General features: G+C 50.2%; 1 protein-coding gene across 6 annotated transcripts in view; it reads right to left on the reverse strand.

The window, feature by feature from the left end:
- Positions 1 to 6,429, reverse strand: part of MIDEAS (mitotic deacetylase associated SANT domain protein) — a 72,539-nt gene extending 66,110 nt beyond the window's left edge. For 4 of the 6 annotated variants that reach the window (XM_059890936.1, XM_059890937.1, XM_005212120.4 and 1 more), the window contains exon 1: positions 6,316 to 6,429. The gene's annotated coding sequence lies outside the window, so the exon portion shown is untranslated. Of the gene's footprint in view, positions 3,757 to 6,315 lie in introns of all 6 variants that reach the window. The other 2 variants (XM_059890934.1, XM_015473282.3) reach the window with 1 other exon arrangement.
- Between the last annotated feature and the right edge of the window lie 1,004 nt (positions 6,430 to 7,433).

The following is a 7,433-nucleotide window of genomic DNA, read 5'->3' on the forward strand; positions in this document are numbered from 1 at the left end:
TTATACTGTATGGACTTTTCTGGTGGCTAAAATGGTAAACAATCTGCCTGCAACACAGGAAACCCAAGTTTGATCCCTGAGTCGGGAAGATTCCCTGGAGAAGGAAATGGTAACCCACTTCAGTATTCTTGTCTGGAGAATTCCATGGACAGAGAAGCCTGGCAGGCTACAGTCCACACGGTTGTAAGGAGTTGGACATGACTGAGAAACTAACACTTATACTGTATAACTTACCCCTATTGAATTTTGAACTATATGTATTACCTGTTTTTTAAAAATCCAAGTATAGTTGATATACAATATTATATTATTTCAGGTGTATAACACAGTGATTCAGTATTTTTATAGGTTATATTCTATTAAAAATTATTACAAGATCACAGCTATAATTTCCTATGCTATATATAATATATGCCTGCTGCTTATCTATTTCATACATAGAGGTTTGTGTCTCCTAATCCTATACCCCAGATTTGTCTCTTTCACTTTCCTTTCCCCTTTGGTAAGCACCGGTTTGTTTTCTATGAGTCTGTTTCTATTTTGCATATACATTCATCTGTATTACCTTTCAGATTACACATGTAAGTGGTATCATACAGTTTTATCTTTCTCTGAGTTAGTTCACGAAGCATAATATTCTCTAGGTCCATCCATGAAGCTGCAAATGGCAGGATTTCAGTCTTTTAACGTCTGGATAATATTCCATTCTTTATATATCTTCCCTATATATATATATGGGCTTCCCTGATGGCTCAAATGGTAAAGTGTCTGCCTGCAAAGCAGAAGACCTTGGTTCGATCCCTGGATCAGGAAGACCCCCTGGAGAAGGAAATGGGCAACCCTCTCCAGTATTCTTGCCTGGAAAATTTCATGGACAGAAGAGCCTGGTAGGCTACAGTCCATGGGGTGGCAAAGAGTCGGAATGACTGAGCAACTTCACATTATATATCTTAATCCATTCATTTGCTGATGGGCAACTTGGGTTGTATATTATCCTTTGAAGAATAAAACTGAGGGGAAAAAAAAAAGAACCTATCAGATTTTTTAAATTTATTTATTTTCTTTTTGGTCTCACCACTTGGCATGTGGGATGTTAGTTACTCAACCAGGAATCAAACCCACAGCCCTGCACTGGAAGCAGAGTCTTAACCACTGGACTTCCATGGAAGTCCCAACCAGATTTTATTTTTAAATAAAAATTTTAAAGAATCTAGCATATGGGGTGCATTTTATGGTATGTGAATTATATCTCAATTAAAAAAGAAAGACTCTAGCTTATACGGCAAGGTTGAGATTAATAGCACGAGAACTGAGTGGAGTCAACAGAATCCTCCCAGTTAAGCCTGATGTTAGGGTTCAGCCAGGATCTCCCCAAGACTCAGCTTTATAGTATAGTCTAGTTTTATAGGTCAATACCTGTTTGGGCAAATCAAAGCTGCAGTCAACCAGGAAGCATCTCTTTGCCTTACTCATAATTCTTGTCTGAGAGTTCCCCAGTTCTTTGTTTTCAGTTGGTTCCCTTAGAGGACCAGGCCAACCCAGGAAATGAAGGTCTCCCCCTCCTCAGCCAGTGCTCAGGCTTAGGACATCCTGGGGCAGGTCAGCTAGGTTCAAATCAAGACAAGGAGGAGCCCATGCTGAAGCTGGACAGATCTGTCTGGCACCCAGGGGGAAGAGGCACTGGAAAAGAAGCTGAACAATGAGGTGCAAAGCCAGGAGGTACCAGAGAGAGGCTAACAGGCTCAAGGAGGAAGGTGGCTAGATGTTCAGAATAAAGACTGGGAACTGTGGTTCTTGGTGCTTGGCTCGGGTGTGTGTGCCTATGCACAGCCAACAATATCTGAAGACCACTGCACTGCTACAACCTCACCATCACACCATCATCCTCCTTATCAGACATCCCCTGGGAACCCCAGGGAGGACAAAGATATATAAAACAGGGACTTGCAGTATAGTTAAAAGTGATAATGCTGATCCACCCAAAAGCACATTTATGAAGCCAAATGAAAGATGTTATTGGAGCTATGATCCAAGGCTGAAAGTCCTCTAGACCAAGTTTTAAGGTTCCTCCATCAGGGGGCCCCAGTGGATGTTACTGGAATCTCAGGGAGAGGCCCACAGGGTGGAACAGAGGAAATCCTTAAAGAGAGAAACAAGAACAAGGCTAAAAAGGACAGCAAGACTAAGCCAAGTGGGAGAGAGGAAAGAGGAAGGCATTCCAGACTTCCGGGAAAGCATGAAAGGTAGGAACGCTTGCCACCAGCAGTTTGGACAGACACACAGAGCGGGTCACAGGGTCAGAGAAGAGGGTTAGGGCAGGAGAGCAGTGGAGGCCAGACCCCTGTGTGGGAGGCCCCGACTGCCAGCTTAGAAGTTTGATCCTTACCGTGCAGACAGTGGGGAGCCATTGAAGGTTGCTGAGCAGGAGGGTGACCCTTGAAAACAGGCGTTTTTAAATGAGATTACAGAGGAGCCCTTTATCCCAGGCTCATTCAAAGACCTGTGTGTATTTCAAGTGGCACTTGAGACAGAAAGTCGTAAAGCAGTGCCCTGTGTCATGTAGAAGAAGAAGAAGAAAAGAAAAAGGTTTAAGGGTCTCACAAAGAGATGCTTCAGTGAGAATGAGAAAAGAAGGGGGGCACATTTTAAAGAAGGAAACAAATTTGCAGGACAGAACCACCAGTCATCTGGAAAACTGCGGCACTTTCTTCAGAGTCTGGAATGCCCTCTTTTGGCTGGAGTGGTTCTGCCTCCTTTTTTGGAGGTTAGTTGTGATGTCAAAACACAGGCTTGTGGTGCAGGGAGGCGGCTGGGAGGAGGCAGATGAACAGAAATATAAATGCTGGGCCTGAGAGCGTAAAAGGCCTCCACACTAAGACTACTGTCTTGCAGGGGGACTTCCCCATCTGCCCCTCTCAAGTGGAGGCTCAGAGTTTTTGTTAAAGCTACTGGGAGCTTCCTAATTACCCAAACAGCTTCTCCTCTTAAAACAATAAAGTGATTTTTTAAAAATCTGTCAAGTTTTGATGCAGAGCTTTGTTGGTATTGTTCCTACACATGCATAGTGAGGCAGGAGGCAGGGCTGTTCTGGGGCCACAAACCGGGCAGTCACTTTAGGCCATAAATCAGCATTTACGTAAAATGGGAGAGGAAGTCAGGATTAAGTTTCCGGTCTTAACCTGGGCTGTGTACAACTGCAAATTCTGTAAATACAGAGGCAAAGCTGAGCAAGCCAGGGAAGGGCCTGAGTTAGGCACAAAAATCAGCCACGCTGAACTGATGACAAGGGCAGGCGATTGCTCCAGGCGGCTCTACAGTTCCAGGGGTGGGGAGTGTCTGATTCCTTTTTCTTTTTTTAATAGTTTTATTTATTTATTTATTTATTTTATTTTTTTTTGGCTGCGTTGGGTCTTCGCTGCTGCACAGGTCTTTATCTAGTTGTGGTGAGCGGGGGCCACTCTTTAGTTGCAGTGCTCAGGCTTCTCGATGTGGTGGTTTCTCATATTGCGGAGCACAGGCTCTAGAGCACTGGCTCAGCAGTTGTGGCACTCGGGCTCGGTTGCTCCTCAGCATGTGGGATCCTCCTGGACCAGGGACAGAACCCAAGTCCTCCGCCTTGGCAGGCGGATTCTCATCCACTGAACCACCAGGGAAGCCTTGAGTCCTTCTTTCTTTGGCCTCTGCTAGAGGTTCATCTCCCCCGCTCTCCTCCCACAATCCCAGGGGGCCTTTGGGCACTTTTAGTCTCTGCACGGTCTATATGAAGACAAAAAATCTGGAGTCAGAAGGGAATGCTCCCCTCCCCTCCCCTTTAGACTGTGCTGTGTACCAGTGGGCTCTTACTAAAGTAGCCCTGGTCAGGTGATGCAACTAACAGGACCTTGACAGTCAAGTTCAGTAAAAACCCAAATGTACACAACACTGCAACTCATGGGAACTCCCACCTTTGCAGTGTTTTTGCTCTAGCCCTCCTTCCCCTGTGGCAATTGTGTCTGGATGTCCCAGACTTTCCAGAAATGTCCCGATTTCACGTGCTTTTCCTTGAGTCTCTGGAAGCACGTAGGTGTCTGCCAGGGATTATGCCCTAATGTTTTAGTTGGACAAATGGTCACTGTGCCCGTGACATGCAGCTGGCATGAGGTTGCAAAACAGTGTTTTCCCTCTGGGTGAAACTCCGTTCCTTGGTTGGGGAGAAGGCCAGGCACGGGGAAGCTCCAGGGTGCCAGGCCAGGGGTACCCATCACCGAGTCACACAGTTCCCTCAGCAGGGCTGAGTGTTGCCCTTGCAGAACCTTCTGCCTAGGGCATGGAAAAAGTGGGCTGAGATTTGGCATGTTGGAAGAAAGGCCCAGCATGCAGCCTGTCCATGTTTGTGACTCTGTTTTAAATCCCTCTGCTACAGTTAGCCACCTCTGAGGCCCTCAAAGAAAACCTGTTTGCCTTATTTCCACACTTGAAGGCTTAGCTCCCTTCCTGCCGTACGGTGGCTCAGAAGGTGTGAGGACCCCCTCAACCCTGGTCCGTGTAGCCGGGCTTGCTCAGGAAGGAGGGAGGGGTTCCTCTGGAGAAAAAGAATATGAGTCACTCCTCCACCCCCACCCCAGACACTGGCCACAGACAACAGTCTCAAAGACCCAGCACTTTTCCCTTTGCCCAGAACACAATAAAGGAATTAGGGACCCACCTACTAAGTTTCTACATCTGACACTTGACGGCTCAAAGTCTAGCTCACCAGCACAGTCACACATGTCTGACGTGTCCTCTTTGCAGCCAGGCCCCAAGCCAGTCACCATACAATTTTGCTAAATCAAACTGCTTTCCCGTTTAGGGAGGTCGATAGCCATCTCCCATCTCCTTTTCCTGCTGACGTCATCCCACATTTTCTACAGGCACAAATAAGGGTACAATTCCTGGGACAGTTTTCAGGCTGCCTGAGGTTGGGAGGGGAAGGATCCTGCCCTCCCGGGTCCACTCTACTTCTCTGGCCATTTGGCAAATTATCCGAGGTGAAGGGAGAGGCGAGGAAATAAATCACCTCGCTAAGGTGAAAGGCCGAAAAGAACTCGGCGACTGCAGCTCAGACCTAGATCTGTCCTGGGCATTTGCAATGCAAATGCGCGTTTTGTTCGCTGCCACCGAGGTCTTGCACAATAGCCTGTGTATAAACATCCAGGCCAACAATGCCTGACTGTGCAATCATGCTGTAATTACAGGCCGGCAGGAAGCTGCTGCTAGGAACTGTTCCATTCAACTTCTAGACATCCCATGTCGGAGTCTCCACCGCACGGACGAACATTCCTGCACACACCAACGCGTCCCCGACGCGGCCGCGGCCGCTCCAGTTCCAGACTCCAAGCCCCGGAGCCCGGGCGCCACCCGCCCGGCCCGCCAGTCCCAAGTTACTTTGCAGAGATGTCATAAACTTCTCAGCTGTTCTTTAAAAAAAAAAAAAACCCTACGCCACGAGGCTACCGAAGGCGGCGCGAACCACCATCGAAGTTCCCAAGCACATTCCTGCAAGCCCTAGCAGTTTTGGAAGAACAGAAAAAGAGCGAGATGCCTCAGAGTCCACTGGAAGCGGTTTTGGGAGTTTTATATAGAAAACACTCACATATGTATGTGGGTGTGCTGACAGTTTTTATGGCTAAATTGCAAAGTGTTAGGCCTTAGTGATTACTGTCGGGCTTGGGACGTGGTGTAGGAGGAGAAGGGGGTGGGGGAGTCAGAGGAATTCGTTCAAAGGGGACTTTGGGGCCGTTCTGGGTTTTGCCTTTTGGAAATGCGTAGGGGTGTTTCCCAAACTTCCAAGTGGCTGTGCTCTTCCTCACTGTCGGGCCAAGCAAAGAAAAGTGGGGGGGCGGGCGGGGGGGGGGGAGCTCCTTTAACTTCCTTCCAGCAACCTCAGCGAGGGCTGCAAAGAGTCAGAGCGCGCGTCCCTGGGAAGCCGGGCGGGGGCTGGGGGACGGCTGCGCCCAGCCTGTCGGGATGGCTGCCCCCACCCCCACCCGGGGCGGAGTACTAGACCCGGACGCCGGCCGCGGGAAGCCCCTTCCCTGCGCCCCTGCGCTAGCCAATGGTGCCTGGAGAGGCCCGGCTGCAGCCCCGGGCTGCTCTGAAATCCCGCGGCCAAACAGGGTCGCAGCCTGGGGCCTGGATCCCGGCTGCAGAGCTCGCTCCCTGCAGCGGCCCCCGCACGCCACCCCAGCGCCGCCGGCCCTCCCCGCCCGCGCCGCCGAGCCCGGACCCCGAGCGTTTCGGGGGCCCCCACGGCGACGCCGCGGCTGCGGAGGGGGAGCGCCGAGCCCCGCGACTCACCTGCGCGCTGGATCCCGGGGCCGCTCGGAGGGGCGCGGGGCTCGGGGCGCAGGCGAGCAGGGCTCGCAGACTCAAACTTTGTTGCTCTCGGGACGGCGCAGTCGTCACTTCCTCGCGGAGCGGGTGGCGCGGCCCGGGCGGTGACCCAGCAGCTCGCGCGGTGGCGCGCCGGGCCCTGCAGCCGCCCGCGCCCCCGGCTTTGCGCGCCCTCGGCTGCGGAGGGAAGAGGGCTACGGTCCGCCTGCGTCCCTCCGGGGGAGGCTCTCTCCAGCCTGGTCGTTTCCGCGCGAAGATGTGCTGGATCCGGGAAGATGGTGTTGGGGTTCCGGGGCCCAGAACTGGAGTTCCAAGGAAAACAAAGGATGGGAAAGGAGGAAGAGAAAGTTTTTCTGTTTGGTGTTGAGGCTAGAAAATCATGTTAGAAAACACGGGGCTCTGTGTTCGCTTTTGCTTTGCCTTTGTTTTGTTTGCACCAAATAATGCCTAAGCTGGGCCTTAAAACTCGAGTCTCCTCTTCCCACATCCCCTCAAATGATCGGCACTCTTGTCCTTCGTCATTTCCAGGGATTATAAGGGCGCATGACGTACAGCGTTTATGACTGACTTCAGGGGGCAATCTCAGCACCCAAGTTGGGGCTGCAAAATAGTTTTTGTTCTAATCCTCCCTCGCGATTTCCACCTCCTTCTTTATACTCAACTCACAGACCTCTTCGGGGCCTGACACAAGTCTGTGTTTCGTCATGGACCAAAAGTGACTTGGAGAGTAGGGTGGCGTCCTGACAAAAGGAGCTTCAGGCAGTAGTAACTCCGAAATCTATCATCGCCCAAAGTACATTAGCTCACGCTATTAAAAACTACAACAACCAAAAGCCATCTTTTAAGTTTCCGATAAGTAGCAGCAAAGTAGTTTAAATGGCAGAGGCAGTCTTTCGGGAGGCAGTCTTTCAGGAAGAACTCCTGATCCGGTAAAGCTGGAGAGAAAACCGGTTAGCCTTTGCTGTGGTTTAAAAAAAAAAAAAAGCAGACATTTGAAACGGCAGTGGAGGGCTTTCATAACAGAAACATTAGCTTCATTGTAACTTGTGAAAACAGGGACCTTTTCAAAGGTGGTTCAAAAG

Source organism: Bos taurus, chromosome 10, assembly GCF_002263795.3.
Source record: "Bos taurus isolate L1 Dominette 01449 registration number 42190680 breed Hereford chromosome 10, ARS-UCD2.0, whole genome shotgun sequence".
Taxonomy (NCBI): Eukaryota; Metazoa; Chordata; class Mammalia; order Artiodactyla; family Bovidae; genus Bos; species Bos taurus.